Here is a 20500-nt window from a genome sequence, read left to right as displayed (position 1 = left end):
CCCCCCCTAGATTGCTGCATTATATACTCTTTTTTTATTTTTTTAAAAATTATGTGGTGGCAAAATACACATAAAATTTACCAGCTTAACTTTTTTTTTTGGTCCTGTAAAATCATTTTCTTTTCTGCGACATAAACATTTTTCTCAGGCAATGTTACTAGAACAACCTCTTTATGAGGTTTTATAGTTTGGGGTAAATATATTTTTTTAAAAAACTTATCTCTATTATATAAAGTTGTAATACAAAAAATGATTTATAAGCTATATTTTCCAGGAAGGAGTTACTAAACTATATTCCTGTTGAAGAAACTTCCGTATTCAACTCTATGATATGGAATGAAAAGATATTTTAAAAAGTCTTCTGATCAAAAAGCTTGAGGTCATCAATGAAATGTTTAGTTTCCGCCGCAGAGAGCCACCAGGATTTTTTCATGATCTCACTTAGTTTCACCTAGGATGGCTTGGCAGAGAGAAATGCCATACAACTTCTGATAGCATGCTTTGATGTCATTCATGTCAATTTCAGAACGGGAAACCATAATCCTGATCAGTATGTTATGACAAGTTCCAACACCCTTCATGGCCTGATGAAGTTTCTCAGCAAAGAACATTGGTTTGCTTGTAGCACACTTCACAATAACTGTGAGGCATTTCTTGATGTCACCTTTCAACTCCAGGTCCAGAACTTTGTTCATGTCATACTTACTGTACTTGGAATACTTCTGAAACACTCTGCGAAGATGGGGATAGCTTCTGGTGGTCAGAATGGTAGTGAACACATTCACATCTGTCCCTTTCCTTCTTTTTCCTGCTTCATGTAAGGCCCTGGCATCCGTATCAGCCAAGTCGTCATTTATGGCAAGCTCCTCAGATCTGTCACCCTTAGCAAGAGAAAGCAAAGCCTTCTCATAATCTCCAGATGTGTCTGCGGCGATGTCTTTCGCCAGATCTCTCTTCAGCTCCTCTCTGTAGACTCTGTTAATTTCTCTGATTTCTCTGTTAGTTCTTGATGCCAAAATTTCATTCAGTGTCTTCATCAGTTCCAAGGCCCTTCATGGCAACACGGAGCTCATCAGCCTCAAACTGGGCTGGAGTTTTCAATAGAGTCAAAGCAACTTCCTTAAGGTGACCTTTGAGGGCTTTCTTCAGAGCTTCATCCAGGGGCTTTCCTTTTTCCTGGAGATAGGCTGCTTTGATCTGCTGACGCTGTGCATTGTTTCTCTTAGTTAGAATTTCAGTGATGGTTGCTTCATCCACACCTTTAACTGTGATTGCTTTATGCAAGGCCTCAACATCCGAGGATGGATTGAAGGTAGGATGGGGGCTCACTGCTGACCCAAGACCACCTTTGGATGCTTTCACAGTTTTAATGTATTCCTGCCCTTCATTGTCAATAAACCAGGCCTGCTTGAGGAATTCAGATACCATTGCCATTTTTGAAAAATCTTTTCTTTCACCTCCGTCCAAAGACCTAAAGAGAGATTCTTCTCCCAGTTTAACAATTTTTTAAAAAATTTATTTTTTTATTGGCTGCATTGGGTCTTTGTTGCAGCATTCAGGCTTTTCTCTAGTTATGATTATCAGGGGCTACTCTTTGTGGTGTGTGGGCTTTTCCTGTTGAGGAGCATGGGCTCTAGGCACGTGGGCTTCAATAGTTGCAGCATGTGGGCTCGGTAGTTGTGGCTTGCGGGCTCTAGAGCACAGGCTCAGTAGTTGTGGCACATGGGCTTAGTTGCTCTGCACCATGTGGGATCTTCCCGGCCAGGCATTTAACCCGTGTCCCCTGCATTGTCAGGCGAATTCTTAACCACTGCGCCAGCAGAGAAGTCCCCAGCAGAACCATTTTTAACTGTTCATTTGGGTAGTGTTTAAGTACATTTGTGTTGTTGTGCTTTCCTCTCTTTCTGTTAAAGTCTTTGCTCAGATATTGTGAAGTCTTCTGATTACCTCAAATAAAAATACAGACCCCTTCCCTGGCATTCTATATCCACTCACCCTGTGACAACACTCGTATAGCCATCTGAAGTTATTTACTTCCTCACAGGGAACTCTATTCAATATCCTGTGATAACCCATAATGGAAAAGAATATGAAAAAATACGTATGTATAACTGAGTCACTTTGCCGTACAGAAGAAAGTAACACAACATTGTAAATCAAATATACTTCAATAAAATAAAAAAAAGATTATAAATCAAAAAAATTGAAGTTATTTACTTGTTTGTCTGTCTGCCTTCCTTCTCTAGAATAAAGTTTCATAAGGTCAGTAACTTTGTTTTGTTCATTGCTGTATTCCCAGCACGTAAAACGATGCCAGTATAGTATATAGCGCATATAGTAAGTGCCCGTTATGTGTGTTGAGTGAATAGATGAATGATTACTGAACTCAATAATTTCACTTTTCATGAATTACATAAGCATTCTAAGTTTCTAAGAGTATGTCTGGGAAAAAAGCTTTTAAAGCTTATAATTAATCTTTTTACTTTAATTGACTTTAAAATGGAATGAAAATACCATTTTTGTTAGTGTATTCATTTTGCTCATTATTTTTATATGCCCAGTTAATTAAAAGAATTAGGTAGGTTGAATGGATTAAAATTTTTTTATAAAAGCCAAGTTGTCTTTTTTCAACTACTATGTGTTCCTATTAAAAAATATTATTAAAGCATTTAGCACTTATCTGTCACTGCAAAAATTAAACTAAAAGGGGAAGTGTAGAATGTCTTCATGGTTATCTGATTTTACTCACTAAAACTTGTAAACTTTGCTGTGTTACTCAGATGAAACACACATTTTCATTTTAGGGTAAATTTAGAATCATAGAATGTTAGTGCTAGAAGGAAGTTTTGTAGTCTTGGGTGGGTCGCTTAACCTCTCTTAAGATTAATTGTACTTGCCCTACAAAGTTGTTAAAAGGGTGAAATGAGGTAATATACTCATTAATTAATTTAGCCATAATTTACTGAATTCTTACCTGTTATGTAGTGTTCACTATTCTAAGTCTCTGTATTTTATTTTTAAAAATACTTATTTGGTTGCGCTGGGTCTTAGTTGTGGCACAAGAGCTCCTTAGTTGTGACCGGCAGGCTCCTTAGTTGTGGCATGTGAGCTCTTAGATGCAGCATGCATGTGGGATCTAGTTCCCTGACCAGGGATCAAACCTGGTCCCCCTGCATTGGTAGCTCGGAGTCTTAACCACTGTGCCACCAGGGAAGTCCCTAAGCCCCTCTCTATATATTAAATAATTTAATCCATATAACGACACTTAGGTACAGGTATTGTTCTTTCACTTATTTTACAAACAGGGAAAATGAGGCACAGAGAGGTAGGTAACATGTTCAAGATCACTCAACTAGTAAGTGGCACAGTTGGATTCTAACTCATGACTTATAATAAAGATAATGCTTGCTAAATTGTTGAAACATAAAGTAAGATATGTTGACCATGTACTTCCATGGTTATTGAAAAACTTAGTTGCAAAAAGGAATGTAACAGTTATAATTGTCCAGAAAGTCACACAAAATAATGATGAAAGCTGCACGGGTAATTGCAGAGACAAATATTTGAAATGCACTCATAGCATCAATAGAAGATTAAAAAAACAACTTAACTAGGGAATAGATCTATAATAATTTTAATTTTAACAAATAGCACTTTCCAGATACTGAACCTGTTAGAAATGCTGATACTTCATGGTTGAGATCATAGGATCACATTTTCTAATGATTGAGTTTTGGCTCTCTTATCAGCAAGGTATAGGCTGCTGTCTTTTAGAATGAGTATGATGGGACATATGCTTTTAGATAGGATGGTAAGAGAAAGCTTCTGAAGAAATTGTGTAGATAAAGTGTGGCAGCCAGCCCTGCTTTGGTGAAGGATGTTCCAGGCAGAGGGACAATAAGGAGACTGATGTGGCACTAATACACAGAGTAAGGGGAGAGTGGTGGAAGATAAGGTGAGACCGATGTGGAAGTGGAATGGCGGAATGCAGCCCCTTGTGAGGATCATGTTCAGCCTTGTAAGCCATGGTTAGGACTCTTTTTTTTTTTTTTTTTTTGAGATTATAAATCATGATGAAGGCTGCGGAGGGGGAACCTCTGATGAGGGGGGTGGGTAAGGGGTGGAAGATTTTGAGCAGAAGAGTGATGATGTAACTTTATTTGAACATTATCACTTTGACTGCTGTGTGAAAAATAGACTGTGGCAGGCAAGAGGGGAAGCTAAGAAGCCAGTTACTTGTCATGGTTTTTGATTGTCTAGAACCTCTTGAACCCTGCTTTGTTTGGCATATTTTCAACCTTATGAATTCCATCTCCCTTATTTAGATTCCCCAGCCTTTCATTTGCAACTAGGACACGGGCATGTAAACTAGTCTTCTGAAATAGGCTCCTCTAATCTGAAGCATCACTGGAGACCTGGATTCTGAACTGAGCAGACATGTATGCTTGCTGAAATTTTGCCAATAGTGTGCATCTTTCAGACTGTTATGACAGATTTTTCCCTAGTTGTTTTAGAATTGTGTTTCTGGTACAAAAGTGGCATTGGAGAGGCCGGGCAGTGTTGGTGTTTTTCCCAAGATACTTTTGGGGTAATTATGGTATGTACTGCTGCTGCTGGGAATACCTGGATAGTCTTGAAGAAGGTAAAAATGGGGAGGGCTGCAGTATTATTGTTAAGTAGTAGCATATTTCTTCAAGTAATAGAATATTGTATGAGAAGTATGGAAGTTGATTAAGATCATAATGGAGAATGCTTTAGTATTTATGGAAAAATCTATAGGTTCTGGGTCAGGTTTCCTGTGTAGGATTTGCATGCTGATTTGCAAGGAACATGAAATCTTAGATTCTTATTTGTCTGGTGTGTCTTTGCTTGATTCATGATTTCTGTTGGTTCAAGATTGCTACTCTAGAAGCAATGAACTTTAGTATTGGGGCATATATATTTAGAGGTTCATGGAACCTGAGAGAGTCTGGCACATAACAAGGATCAGGAATAGAGTAGCTGATTAGGAATTGTAGTAAACAAGTAGGCAGCTTAGATCTAGGGAATCAGGAAAACCTGTAACAAAGGGTAGATGAGATGCAAAGGTGAGTAAATCAGAGGCCAAGGTCTGTTCAGATACAGTTGAGGAGATGGGTGACTATTTAATTGCATCAGTGAGATTTGTTGATAGAGTTGTATTTTGTCCCTACTTTTTGAGCTTTTTGACTGGTTGCTAAAGTATGGGAACAAATCTCAGTTGAGTAGGTCCAGGCTCTGCATGTGGGAACAGGCAATTTTGTGGTGTCTGGCTGAGCTAAGTAGTGCACAAATAGGAGATTGGCATGGGCTCCTGTGGAGTAAACTGTGCCAATTTCAATCGCTAGCTGTGGAAATCAAGGGTGTGTGTGTGTGTGTGTGTGTGTGTATAGTCTGTAAAAAGCACATTCTTCTGTGGTATTATATGTTTTTGCACATCTTAGAGGTAGACATCAGTTTAGGTTTTCAAAGGTCCCTGCCATGTGCTATATTTTGGTAATTTTTTTTCTTTTCAGTTTTTTGTAGTCACATCAGATATGTGAATGGTAACTTACCTTGTTTATGATGAGGGTAATACAATTATTGTAGAATGCCATGAAGTCATTGAAACCAAACTGATCTCGTCTGTCTCCTATTTGCTGCATGACCCTTGGACTTGTTACACAGCTCTCAAACCTCAGCTTTCTGTAAAATGGGCTAATAGTTCTGACTTTATAGGTCTGTTGGGTGTATTGAATGAAAAGCTGTAGAAAACTACAGGACCTAGCAAGATAGCAAGTGCTTAAAAAGTTTCAGTTATCATTACATCCAATTTATAAACATTGTTTAATCACTTAAATTAAGAAGTTTACCTAGTCAGGATATTTTTTTTACATAGTAAGCTATCAGTGTACATTTAAAAAATTGAATACTTTTTAAAAATAAAATAGGCATATATAGTTTTGGATTTTTAATTTTTCCGTTTAGAGATGTGAATTGTGAAGATTTTTTTTTAAAGCAAATGTCTTTTAGCCACATCTTCATGTGAATTTTAAAATACTACGTTTCTAAAATAGGAATGGGAAGAAACAACCTTAGCATAGTATCATGAATGTATTATATAATGAAAAGTAAAGATTAAAGTCAGGAACAAAGTAAAAACGCTCTCACTTATTGTTATTCAGTGTGGTTTGATAGTCCTAGTTAGTGTAGTAAGTTTAATAAAAAAGAATTATAAATAGATGAATAAAAGATTTAAATTTGAAAAGCAGAATCAATGTCAACTATATATATACATATATGTATATACAGACATATATATACATATTTATTCTTAGAATTTTGCATGCAAAAATTAAGGGGCTTATGAATCTTAGGGTTAGAAGTCCTGCTATAAAGAGAAAAAAAGGTGGTTATTTCCAATCATAGTAATGAAACAGAGTGCTTGAGTAACTGTAGATTTCATGTGTGTTTTACAATGCTCTGCTTATTCAACTCTGCCATTGTAGTATGAAAGCAGTGATAGAAAATATATAAATGAATGAACATAGAGCTATGTTGAAAAAACAGGTGGCCTGCTCAGATTGGCCTTTGGGTTATAGTTTGCCTACTCCTGTTTTATATTATTTGGAAACTTTCTCTTTTCCTTTTTAAAAATATTTATTTATTTATTTAGGCTGTGCTGGGTCTGAGTTGCAGTGCGCAGAATCTTCTTTGTGGCGCATGGAATCTTTGTGGCGCGTGGAATCTTCTTTGTGGCAAGCGGGATCTTCGTTGCGGCATCTTCATTGTGGCATGTGGGATCTTTGTTGTGGCATGTCGGATCTTTAGTTGCGGCATGCAGGGTCTTTAGTTGAGGCATGCACGTGGGATCTAGTTCTCTGACCAGGGATTGAAAAGGGGCCCCCTGCATTGGCACCGGTGGAGTCTTAGCCACTGGACCACCACGGAAGTCCCTGGGAACTTTTTCTAATCAGTACGTTAACTGTGACATCAGGTAAGGTATTTCTTGTTTAAATGGTAGCACCAGTAGTACCTAGTCCTATTACTATACTGTTAAATGCTTCGGTTAAAGCAAGCATGTAGAAAAAGAAGGATATAGCTGCTGGTAGAAGTTAGGGTATTCCTGTATGGAGAAAAGTTGCAGAGCGTCTCAAACTTTTTTATTTTTTTTATTTATTTATTTTTTTTGAGCTTCTCAAACTTGAATGTGCATACAGATCACTCTGGGAATTAGGTACCTCTGGGTAGAACCTGAGTCACTGGGGGATCAGTAGATCTGAGGTGAGCCCAGGATTCTTACAGTTCCCCAGGAGATAACTCATGCAGCTGGTCCCTGAAACACAGTTTGAATAGCAAGGTACTGAGTGTGAGGAAAATGCAAAATACTGTACACAGAGAAAGATTTAGTTATATAAGGACAAACACCCACAAACACAAATATCCAGTCTCAGTGGTAAACAGTTAATGAATGAACTTGTTATTTGAGTGCATGATGAGTAAGTAGTAGGCTCCTGGATTTTCTTTTAGCTTTCTAGCTTAAATGTTGAGTTGGACCTTCAGTACTGCTAAGAAGTTCTTCATATGGTCTAGTAGCTACTTTCTCAACTGATATTTTTCCTTGATATTTGGTTCCCCTAATGTTGTTTTGGTACTTGGGATCACTGATTGTCGTTTAATCTTTTATATCCCCCATCTTTTACTCCTTATGTCTGTGCTATTAACAAAAATATAGTTATGAATAATGAGTCATTATAGGATGCTTAATAGTTTCTTGGAGGTGAGTAGAATGTTGGTTTTATTTGTTTTCCTGAAGGGGAGGACAAGTTGGACCATTTTAAATTGTCTTAGAGTTTGAATTTTTTGTGTATTTTTTTTTTCTTTTTGAAGAAGCTTATAACTTTGGGAAAAGTACCAGAAAGGCCAAATACCCGTATGCCTACCACTTTGACTCACCATTTTTCTTTTTAAAAAATTTAATTAGCTTTATTGAAGTATAATTTCCATACAGTAAAATTCAGCAATTAATTTTGAGAAAGGTATATAGTTATATAAACACTACCATAATAATAATAATAATAATAATATAGAACATTTATACCAACCAATAAAGTCCCCTTGTGCTCTGTGCAGTCAATTCATAATACTTCTGATTTCCCCTTTGGTTTCTTCTTTGACCCATGGGCTTTTAAAAGTGTGTTAAGTTCCCAGTATGTGGACACTTTTCCGAGTATCTCCTACTAATTTAATTGCATTATGGTCAGAAAACATACTCTGTGATTTCAGTCTTTTAAAATTTATAGAAACATACTTTATGGCCTAGAATTAAGGTCTGTCTTAGTGAATATTTCTTGTGCCCGTGAAAAGACTATGCACTCTGTTGTTCGGTGGAATATTTTGTAAATGTTAATCAGGTCAAGTTGTTTAATAATGTTCAGTCCTTATTTTTTTTGTCTATTTGTTCAGTGAGGAGTGTTATGATTTCCACCTATAATTACAGGTTTGTCTACTTTTAGTTCTGTCAGCTTTTTCTTTTTTTTTTTTTAATTTAAATTTTTAAAAAGTTGTCCTCTTTGTTCTTTTTTTTTTTTTCTTTTTTTCCTTCCTTCTGTCCGTTTTTGGTTATCTTGTTTGTGCTGGGTCTTAGTTGAGGCATGCGGGATCTTTGTTGCGGCACTCAGAATCTCCACCTGTGGCATGCAGGATCTTTTTTAGTTGTGGCATGTGAACTCTTAGATTCAGCATGGGGACATCTTAGTTGCGGCATGTGAGATCTTTAGTTGCAGCATACGAACTCTTAGTTACGGCATGCATGTGGGATCTAGTCCCCAGACCAGGGATCGAACCTGGGCCCCCTGCACTGACAGCATGGAGTCCTACACACTGGACCACCAGGGAAGTCCCTATTTGTAATTTTATTAAGTTTTTTATTTTTTAGCTGCACCGTAGAGCATACAGGATCTTAGTTTACCCACCAGGGATTGAACCCGCACCCCCTGCAGTGGAGGCACGTACCCTTAGCCACGGGACCACGAGAGAAGTCAGCTCTTTCTTCATGTACTTTGAAGCTCTGTTATGTGATGCACACATTTAGGATTGTTATGTTCTTTTGATGAGTTGTGAAATGGCCATTTTTATCCTTTGGTGGGGGGGCTTGTTTGTCGGTTTTGTTTTTTTTTTAATTATTTATTTTTATTTTTGGCTGTGTTGGGTCTTTGTTGCTGTGAGCCTGCTTTCTCTAGCTGTGGTGAGCAGGGAGCCACTCTTTGTTGCGGTGCGTGGGCTTCTCATTGCAGTGGCTTCTCTTGTTGCGGAGCACAGGCTGTAGGCGTACAGGCTTAGCAGTTGTGGCTCGGGGGCTCTAGAGCGCAGGCTCTGTAGTATGGGCACATAGGCTTAGTTGCTCCACGGCATGTGGGATCTTCCTGGACCAGAGATTGAACCCGTGTCCCCTGCATTGGCAGGCAGATTCTTAACCACTGCGCAATCAGGGAAGTCTCTTGGCTTGTTTGTTTTGAAGTTTACTTTGATAATATTGTAGCTACTGCCACTGCAGTTTTCTTGGATTAAGGTTTGGATGATATAACTTTTCCTGTTCTTTTTACTTTAACTTATCTTTGTTTTTGTTAAAGTATCTTTTAGACAGCACTGTTAACATTTTCTTTCTTGAAAAATAAGAAAATGACTTTCTCTCATTTAATTATGTTTAAATCATTACCTTTTAATGTAATTATTGATATGATTGAGTTTAAAACCTACCATCTTACTGTTTGTTTTCTGTTAATTCCATCTGTTCATAGTCCTTTTTTACCCCTCTTTTTCTATTCTTTGGGGTTACTTTGCTTTAAAAATGATTTCATTTCATCTCTGACACTGGCTTATGTGATATGCCTGCTTAGTATATATTTTTAGAGGTTGTTCCTAGGGTGTACAGTATACACCTGTAACATATCAATGTATATACCTTTAAATAAAATACCACTTCATTTATAGGGTACTTTCATTTCTCCTCTCCTCCGTTGTGCTGTATTGTCATACATTGTAATTCTGTGTGTGTCATAAATGCCATAGTACATTATGTTTTTAAACATAATCACTTAACTTTGAAAGAGATTAAAGAATGAGAAAAGAATCTTTTTTATTTTCTCATACAGTCGCTGTTCCTGGCACCATTCTTTGTGTTAACACAGGTTTCCAGCTGGTATATTCCTTCTGCCTGAAAAACTTAACATTTCTTGTAATGCAGGTCTACTGGTGATGAATTGTCAGCTTTGATGTCTGAAAAAAGGGTTGATTTTACCATTTTTTCCCTTCATCTTCATTTATGAAAGATATTTTCACTGGGTATGGAATCCTAGGTTGAGATTTTTTTTTTTGGTAGTACTTTAAACATGTTGCTGAGTTATCTTCTGACTTATGTAGTTATGCTGTCATGTATACCTTTGTTCCTCTGTTTGTAACGTGTCTTTTTCTCTAGCTCTTTTGGTCCTAACCCATCAGCTGATTTTAAAGTTTTTTTGGTCCCTAGTTTTCAGCTATTAGCCCATGATAATTTTTCATTTCTTTGTATGTTAATTCCATCATCTCTACAGTTTCTGTTTCTAATGTCTTATTTTTTTTCTCCAGTAATGTGAGAAAAAGATGCTTTCCTGATTCTTTACATGCATGGTAATTTTTGACTGGATGCAGATCATTCTTGATTTTTACTTTTCTTGTGTGTTTGATTTTGTCTTGCCTTTAAACACGGTCAGATTTTTTCTTGGTGTACAGTTAAACTACTTGGAATCAGTTGAATCCTTTGGAAGATGGCCTTTAAGCTTTGTTAGGGTGGATCCCAAACATCCTTGTCTATGGCTAATTTGGCCCTGTGAATAAGATGAAGTTTTCCTGAGGGCTCTACCCAGGGCTCTGTATATTATAGGTCTTTCTTCTTTGGATGGTGGGAATAGGAGTACTTCCCAGACCTATCTATATAAGCTTTTAAGATTGTTCTGCTTATTTTTTTGTGGTTTATTTTTCTGGCCTGGGATAGTTGATTCTCTCACATGATGATCAGATACAAATCTTCCATACATGTAAGGGGACCCTTCTTTAGATCTCTGAGCTCCCTTTCTGTTAGCTTCCTCTTCTTTGGCACTCTGACCCACAAATTCTAAATGCCTGGCCTCTCTGAACTCAGCTACTTGTCTCCTCAGTTCAGCAAGACTGGCAGGCTCGGTGTTCCTCTACCCTGCATATTGACCTGAAACTGCTTCTGGGTAGTTAAGTTGGGCCATTTGTAGATCTTACCTCATTTGTTTATCCTCCCATGTATTTTGTCAAGTTTTCTGAATGTTTATGGTGGTAGGTTAAATTTAGTTCCTCTTACTCCAATATAGTCAGAAGTGGAAACTGACAGCAGTTTATGTCCTTTTTCTTTTTTGTCCCACTGGGAATCAGTTCAGTGAAAAGTATGCATGTCACTTTACTCCTAAGTATTTCAAAATACACCTTCCCAAATTCAGATTATTCTCCTACTCCATAACCACAGTGTTGTTGTATTGCAGAAAATTAACAAGAATTCCTTAATATCATCCAAGACTGATTGATTTCAGTTTGTCCCAGATTGTTTCCAAGTGCTTTTTGTCTCCTTCTCAGTTGGGTTTTTTTCCCTCTTTTGTTGTTGTTCTTTGTTTTGTTTTGGTTTGGTTTTGATTTTTTTTTGTTGTTTTCTGTTTTTGTTTTATTTTCATTGTTTTTGCTTTGGTATGTTTTGACATGTTCATGGTTGTAAGGCTCTTTGTTGTTTTTTTTCTGTGATATAATATGTGTAACTTCTTTTTTGTTTGTCTCTGAGACAAGTGTATTTTTTTTTTCAAGTCATAGTTTGAGAGGCTGATTAATTTGTTTTACCTGCTTTTCTACAGTCAAGACTCATGATCATATACAACCTTTTTGAGAATTCCAGGGCTCTGTTCTCTTTAGATTTTTCAAAAAGGTGAATTGTATGGCTTCTGAGGGTTCGGGGCAGCATCAGGAGTTCAGTGTGTGTGCTTCTCCACTTTCTCATTAGAGTATTTTGTTTATTTCCTTGGCTACTTGTTTGGAAGACTATACCATTAAGTTATATACAGTGTTGTATTAATACACTGGCTCTCTTGAAAATAAGAAACTCCTCTGATTTGTAGCCATTTCTAATTTCAATAGTATAAATACTCCACCCATGACTGATTTCAAGCTACCAACATGTCATTGAACAGAGTTGGGAAAAGAATTGGCACTCATGAGCCTGTATCAGCCAGCTCTGACACACACTGGTTATATCCTTTTCTTATTTGGTTTTAGTTCTTGAGGATTTTTTTTTTTAATGTGGGAAGGTGGGCTGCTTTTTTATAGTTATATTTTCCCATGGTTCCCCCATTGTTTCATTAGGTATTGGAGGGAGAACTTGCATAATAGAGTTTCATTTAGTACCTTTTTTTTTTTTTTGGCTGCACCACGTGGCTTGTGGGATCTTGGTTCCTCCACCAGGGATTGAACCCAAGCCCTGGCAGTGAAAAGTGCTGAATCCTACCCTTGGACTGCCAGGGGATTCCCTCATTTAATACATTATCTTCAAGGATTGAAAGTATTACCATGATCATATCATAAATACTGATATTTAGGCATAGTTAACAAAGAAACATAGGTCTTACAGAGAAGCTGATAATGAAGTAGACTTGTTAACTCTATGTCCCTGGGTAGCGTTTTTAACTTTCCCAATTAAACCCTGCGAATCATGTTTTATTTCAGTTGTAAATATTCTGAAAGTCATTACTCAGGGCTTTTACAAGTGAAAATAGACATTATGTTGCTTTATAAAATTCCTTTGTGTGTGGGACAGAGAAAAGATGACTTTGTTTAATAACTCTCCCCAAAGTGTTCCATCCATGTAAATAATTGAGCCTTTATCACCTATGCTTTACCAGAACAGCCATAGTTATTGTTTTAAGTTATCAAAAGTGGCAAAATACTTTATCTGCACTGTGACTTAAAAAGTTGACTTTTTGGTGCTGAGAAAGGAGTGGAAGCAGTAACTTTGCAAAGCTAAGTTTGTACTGTGACTACTCAGTCCACGTGAAAGAAATACAATTCAGTAATCCTACTTTGATTTTGAAAATGAAAGAAACTGCCCTAAAGTTCTCATAGTACAACTTCCCCATTCTTGATTTTTTTCTCGATGTTTTCTCTTGTGTGGGGTGTTTTTAAAAATCCACATATAAACTTTTTTAAGGAATATGGAAAATGCATTAGTACAATATATGATTCTATTACTTATTCCTGATTTTTAAAAGTTACATACCAGAAAGTTTTATTTTCTCTTATACCTTGGTTTCACTGTGTCTTTTCTTGCTAGTTATAAGATGGCTGTGGATTCTAGTTTTGGACTCCATTTCTGTCACTTCTCTTGAGAACAGTGCATTCAAGAGTGTGGTGAAATGACTCAGTAGTCTAAATGGTCTTTTCATGCTAGCCTTTGTGCTAAGCAATTTACTTGCATTTAAGGTATTCAGTGTTATCTCTGTTTTACAGATTAAAAAACTCCCTGAAGTTTCAAAAAAGTTAAATAATTACCCAGATCATGTAGTCATGGTGAGGAAATGTCATAATTCAAACCTTGTTCTGTCTTTATTCCTGAATGTATGGCCTCAATTTGTGTATATAGGTTTCAAAGACAAGTGTGGGAGAAGGCGGAAAAGAAAGTGGAGGAGAGGGAAGAGATGGTGCTGGCTATGAATAATTTATTGAGCCTTCACTGTATGGTAGGCACTTTGCTAATTGTCACACATGGCTTAAATCATTTAATCATTGTAGCAGCCTTAAAAAAGAGATATTCTGCTTCTCTCTGTTTTAAGGATGGAAAATGAAGCTGAGTTTTCCACTTGATCAGGGAAACAAGCTAATAAATGAAGGTAATGGGATTCAAACCCAGATAATTTTTTTATTCTAATAAAAAAACACCATAAAGTTTACTACCTTAACCATTTCTAGTGTACAGTTCAGTAGTGTTAAGTATATTTACCTTGTTGTGCAGTCCGCAGAACTTAAACCCAGATGACTTAAGAATTTGTATCCTTAACCATATAGTGACCAGCAACTGAATGCATAAACAGAAAGTTTAATGATGGACCATTTAGGCTTTATGCAATACATTAGGTGGGAAACAATGGTTTATAAGACCTTGGTCACCAGGTGGTGAAGGACATGATCCCCAAGAAAGGGGAAACAAATGAAGCGAGACCAATGATTGTTCCAGCTTTCCGCCTGGAATGAATTTCCATCTGCAATTTGTTTGTGCTATAAGAGGGAACATAGGTGGAGACCAACAAACTCTTGAGTCGAGATGGAATGGGACCAAAGCAGCTAGAATTTGCAGACAATATCAGAATGAAGGGCGCTGCGTAGAGAGAGAATCCCTGAGATCTGCAGAACTTTCCCCTGCAGTGTTTGGCAGAGTATTGATCAGTGTGTATATGTGAGGAAACTACCTGAGGCCAGGGAAAGAAACAGCGCCCCATGTTCACATAGTGCAGGAGATAGTGCTTGCTTTTATTGGCCAGACTGGAAAAACTCATGATTCACAAATCATGGAGCATTGGATAGAGTACTCATATGTCTTGCCCCAGTAGTAGGGAATAATTAGCCCTACACTGAAGGCTGCTGGAGACCCATGTAACCAATCATAAAGGCAAGACCCAAAAGTATCAAACTGTTTCTAACCACCTTTACTTTGTCCTGTAACAAAGCCTAAGAGTATTTATCAGAATACAAAAAAAGTCCAGCTCCCACAGGGTGAAATTCAGCTTATGGGGTCCATTCAGTGAAGGAGTATGAGACATGCAATGAAGCAGGAAAACACAATCTGTAACAAGAAGAATAAGCAATCAATTGGAACCAACCCATACATGTTGTGGATATTAGAATTAGCAGACAAGAACATTGAAGGAGTTATAACTGTATTTCATGTTTAAAAAGTTAAGGAGAGACATAAAAGTCTAAAACAGACACAAATCTAACTTCTATAGATGAAAACTACAGTGTTTTCAATGGAAAGCACATTGGATGGCATTAACAACAGATTAGACATTACAGAATGTTGTTGAACTAGGGGGCAGCAATAGCAACTATTCAAAATGAAACAGAAAAAAAAATTTTTGATAAATATGAAAAAACCCATCAGTGGGCTGTGAGAAGAATTTGAGCAACTTAAAAATACTTGTAATTGGAGTCCTTGGGTGGGTAGGTGGGGGTGGGTAGAATGGGGAGAGTGAAAAAGAATTGAAATGATAATTGAAAAATTATAAACCCACAGATGCAAGGAGTTTATTGAAATTAAAGGTCAGTAAATATGAAGAAACCAGAGCACATCATAATCAAATTACTCAAAACCAATATTAAAGAGGAAAATCTTAAAAGCACTACAGAGAGGAAAGACACATTACATTCAGAGGAGCAGTGGTAAGGATGACAGATTTCTTATCAGAAGGAATACAGGTGAAAAGATAGTGCAGCAGGGTTTTAAAAATATTTAAAGAAAAACAAACAAACCTGTCAACCTGGAATTCTGTGCCCAGTGAAAATATCTGTCAAAAATGAATACAAAATAAAGACTTTGAGACATCCAACATCTGGAAGAGTTCTTCACCAGCAGAAGAAATGTTAGAGGAAGTTATCTGGGTAGAAGGAAAATGATACCAGATGGAAATATGGATCCACACAACGGAATGAAGAACCCTGGAAATGAGAAATGGAGATTTTTTTTTCTTGTTATTTAAATCTCTTAAAAGATAATTGTCTGTTTAAACCAAAACGATAACAATGTATTGTGCACTTTATAAGATATAAGTAAGTAAAGGATATGATGACAGTAGTCTAAAGACCTGGAGAGAGAAATGAAAGTATAGTAATTTGGGGTTCTTATCCCTGAAGTGTTATATCACTTGAAGGTAGCTAAGTTAAAGATGTATATTTATAACCCCTAAAGCAGCCAGTAAAATAACCAAACAGAGTTTTGCTAATAAGCTAGAAGAGATAAAAACAGAATTACAAAAAAAAAAAAAAATTAGTTCCCAAAAAGGAGAAGGGAGCAAAGAACAGATGGGACAAACAGAAATAAATAGCAAGATGATAGACTTAAACCTAACCATATTAGTAACTACTTTAAATGTAAATGACCCAAACACTCCATTTAAAAGGCAGAGATTATCAGATTGGACCAAAAAGCAAAATCCAACTTTATGCTTCTTACAGTGAACTCACATTAAATGCATAGGCATAAATAGATTAAAAATAAAAGGATGGAAAAGAGATACCATGCTAGTCAAAAAAAAAAAAAAAAAGTGACTATATTAATATCAGGTAAAGTAGATTTTAGAACATAGATTATTACAAAGAATAAAAAAGATCAATTGATAATTGATAAAGGAGTGAATTAATCCAAAAGGCATAACAATCGCTGACATTTATGCATGTAATAATAGAACTTCAAAAATCAATTAAGCAAAGAACTGCAAGGAGAAATAGAAAAAGTCATAATCATAGATAGAGACTTCAATAACTTTCAGTAATAGAACAGGTAGATAGAATATGATGAAGGATATAGAAGACTTGAACAACACTGTCAGCCAGTTGACCTGGTTGACATTTATAAAACACTGTACTCAATAAGTGTAGAGATTGACATTTCTAGAACACTCATCTATTAACAGCAGAATATACATTCTTTCCAAGTGTGCATGAAACATTGCAAGGATAGATGATATTCTTGGTCATAAAATAAGTCTCAATGTACGTAAAAAGACTCATGTCATACAAAGTATGTTCTCTAGGTGTAGTAGAATTAAATCAGAAGTCAGTAACAGAAAGATAACTGAAAAATTCTCCATATTTACAGTCTAAATGACAGACTTCTAAATAGTACATGAATCGTGGAAGAAATCAAAAGAGAAATTAGAAAGTATATTGAACTTTGAATGAAAGAATGAAAATGGTAACACAGCATAACAATCTGTGGGATGCTGCTAAAGCAGTATTAAGGAGATATTTATAGCACTAAAATACCTGGATTAGAAAAGAAAAGTCTTAAATCAATGGTCTTTACTAGAAAAAGAAGAGTGATTAAACTTAAAATAAGCAGAAGGAAAGAAATAAAGATCAAAGTGAAAAATAAAGAAATAACAAAAATAATGAAGGAAAAATCAAAGGAAATAAAAATTGATTCTTGATCAATAAAATCAGTAAAACTCTAGCTATCCTGATCAGGACCGAAACAGAGAAAATGCAGATTACCAATATCAGGAATGAGGGAGGTAACATCACACAGTAGATTCAAAAGATATAGAAAACATAATAAGAAAATATTACAGACAGCTTTATCTTCGTAACTTCAACAGCTTAGGTAAAATGGACAAATTCTTGCCAAAGGTCACTTAAGTAGGTAACCGGAATAGTTTATATATCAAGTTGACTTTGTCATTAATAACCTTTCACAAAGAAAACTCCAGGCCAGGATGGCTTCACTGGTGAATTCTATCAAGCATTTAAGGAGGAAATAATACCAATTCTACATATATTTGCCCAGAAAATTGAAGAAGAGGTAATACTTTCAAAGCCTTTTCTTATATTGATACCAAAACTTGACAAAGACAGTCCAAGAAAACTACAGACCAGTGTCTCTTATGAACATAGATAACAAAAATTCTAAACAAAATGATAGCAAATTGAATCTAACAATATTATAAGATGTAGTATATTATAATCAAGTGGGATTTATTTCAGTAATGCAAGGTTGGTTTCACATTAGAAAATGAACAATTTTTTAAAAAATTGAAGTATACTTGATTTACAATGTTGTGTTAATTTCTTTTTTTTTTATAAAGAAGCTTTGTTTAGAACCATCTTTGTCAAAGTTTTAACTCTAGAAGAAAAATCAAATGTACCAAAATGAGACATAGGCTATTCTTAATAGCATATAAACTTTGTCCTATGGGTATTACCATTTTCAACTTTTTTCCTTTATATGAAACTACTGAAAGAAAAATTTAAGTATGTTATAACATAGATTACTGTGTACATTTATCATTCTATAAGCAAATGTCTTAGTAATTAATATATTAAGGCCATAAATCAAGTCATTTACCCTTTATGTCAAAGGCCTATTATTATTCAGTGATTTAGAAAGTTCACTTTTTTTTTTAGGTTTTTATTTTTTTATCTTTTACAATAAACTGCATATATTTATTTATTTATTTTATTTTTTTATTTTTTGGGGGGTACACCAGGTTCAATCATCTGTAAACTGCATATATTTAGAGTGTACAATTTGGTATCCCAATCTCCCAATTCATTTCCCCCCCCACCCTCCCCACTTTCCCCACTTGGTGTCCATATGTTTGTTCTCTACATCTCTATTTCTGCCTTGCAAACCAGTTGATTTGTACCATTTTTCTATAGTCCACATATATGTGTTAATATATGATATTTGTTTTTCTCTTTCTGACTCACTTCACTCTGTATGACAGTCTCTAGGTTCATCCATGTCTCTACAAATGTCCCAGTTTCATTGCTTTTTACAGCTGAGTAATATTCCATTGTATATATGTACCACATCTTCTTTATCCATTCATCTGTTGATGGACATTTAGGTTGCTTCCATGTCCTGGCTATTGTACATAGTGCTGCAGTGAACATTGGAGTGCATGTGTCTTTTTGAATTATGGTGTTCCCTGGGTATATGCCCAGCATATACCTATATGGTGTTCTCTGGGTATATGCCCAGCAGTGGAATTCTATTTTTAGTTTTTCAAGGAACCTCCATACTGTTCTCCATAGTGGCTGTATCAATTTACATTCCCACCAGCAGTGCAAGAGTGTTCCCTTTTCTCCACACCCTCTCCAGCATTTACTGTTTGTCGATTTTCTGATGATGCCCATTCTAACTGGTGTGAGGTGATACCTCATTGTAGTTTTGATTTGCATTTCTCTAATAATTAGTGATGTTGAACAGCTTTTCATGTGCCTCTTGGCCATCCGTATGTCTTCTTTGGAGAAGTGCCTATTTAGGTCTTCTGCCCATTTTTTGATTGGGCAGTCTGTTTTTTTGATACTGAGCTGGATGAACTGTGTATATATTTTGGAGATTAATCCTTTGTTAATTCATTTGCAAATATTTTCTCCCATTGTGAGGGTTGTCTTTTTGTCTTGCTTATAGTTTCCTTTGCTGTGCAGAAGCTTTGAAGTTTCATTAGGTCCCACTTATTTATTTTTGTTTTTATTTCCATTATTCTAGGGGGTGGATCAAAAAAGATCTTGCTGTTATTTACGTCGAAGAGTGTTCTTCCTATGTTTTCCTCCAGGAGTTTTATAGTGTCTGGCCTTACATTTAGGTCTTTAATTCATTTTGAGTTTAGTTTTGTGTATGGTGTTAGGAAGTGTTCTAACTTCATTCTTTTACATGTAGCTGACCAGTTTTCCCAGCACCACTTATTGATGAGACTGCCTTTTGTCCATTGTATATCCTTGGCTCCTTTGTCATAGATCAGTTGACTGTAGTTTATCTCTGGGCTTTCTATCCTGTTCCATTGATCTATATTTCTGTTTTTGTGCCAATACCATACTGTCTTGATCACTGTAGCCTTGTAGTATAGCCTGAAGTCAGGAAGCCTGATGCCACCAACTCCGTCTTTCCTTCTCAAGATTGCTTTGGCTATTTGGGGTCTTTTGTGTTTCCATACAAATCGTAAAATTTCTTGCTCTAGTTCGGTGAAAAATGCCATTGGTAATTTGATCGGGATTGCATTGAATCTGTAAATTGCTTTTGGTAGTATAGTCATTTTCACAATGTTGATTCTTCCAATCCAAGAACATGCTATGTCCCACCATCTGTTTGTGTCGTCTTTGATTTCTTTGATTAGTGTCTTATAGTTTTCTGAGTACAGGTCTTTTACCTCCTTGGTTAGGTTTATTGCTAGGTATTTTAATCTTTTTGTTGCAATGGTGAATGGGATTGTTTCCTTAATTTCTCTTTCTGATCTTTCATTGTTAGTGTATAGAAATGCAAGAGATTTCTGTGTGTTAATTTTGTATCCTGCAGCTTTACCAAATTCATTGATTAGCTCAAGTAGTTTTCTGGTGGCCTCTTTAGGATTTTCTATGTATAGTATCATGTCATCTGCGAACAGTGACAGTTTTACTTCTTCTTTTCCAGTTTGGATTCCTTTGATTTCTTCTCTGATTGCTGTGGCAAGGACTTCCAAAACTTGAATAGTAGTGGTGAGGGTGGACATCCTTGTCTTGTTCCTGATCTTAGAGGGAATGCTTGCAGTTTTTCACCATTGAGAATGATGTTTGCTGTGGGTTTGTCATATATGGCCTTTATTATGTTGAGGTAGGTTCCCTCTATGCCCACCTTCTGGAGAGTTTTTATCATACATGGGTGTTGAATTTTGTCAGAAGCTTTTTCTGCATCAATTGAGATGATCATGTG

The 20500-nt window shown here is 36.1% G+C and overlaps 1 protein-coding gene and 1 pseudogene across 1 annotated transcript in view; one reads left to right on the top strand and one right to left on the bottom strand.

Moving 5' to 3' along the window:
- Positions 1 to 20500, top strand: part of ADAM10 (ADAM metallopeptidase domain 10) — a 135880-nt gene that overhangs the window by 13116 nt on the left and 102264 nt on the right. The gene's annotated exons all lie outside the window — the stretch shown is intronic.
- On the bottom strand, positions 396 to 1434 carry LOC130845401 (annexin A1-like; annotated as a pseudogene).

Source organism: Hippopotamus amphibius, chromosome 2 (genome assembly GCF_030028045.1).
Source record: "Hippopotamus amphibius kiboko isolate mHipAmp2 chromosome 2, mHipAmp2.hap2, whole genome shotgun sequence".
Classification (NCBI taxonomy): Eukaryota; Metazoa; Chordata; class Mammalia; order Artiodactyla; family Hippopotamidae; genus Hippopotamus; species Hippopotamus amphibius.
Note: the sequence above shows the minus strand (reverse complement) of the source record. Positions and strands in the feature narration are given on the sequence as shown.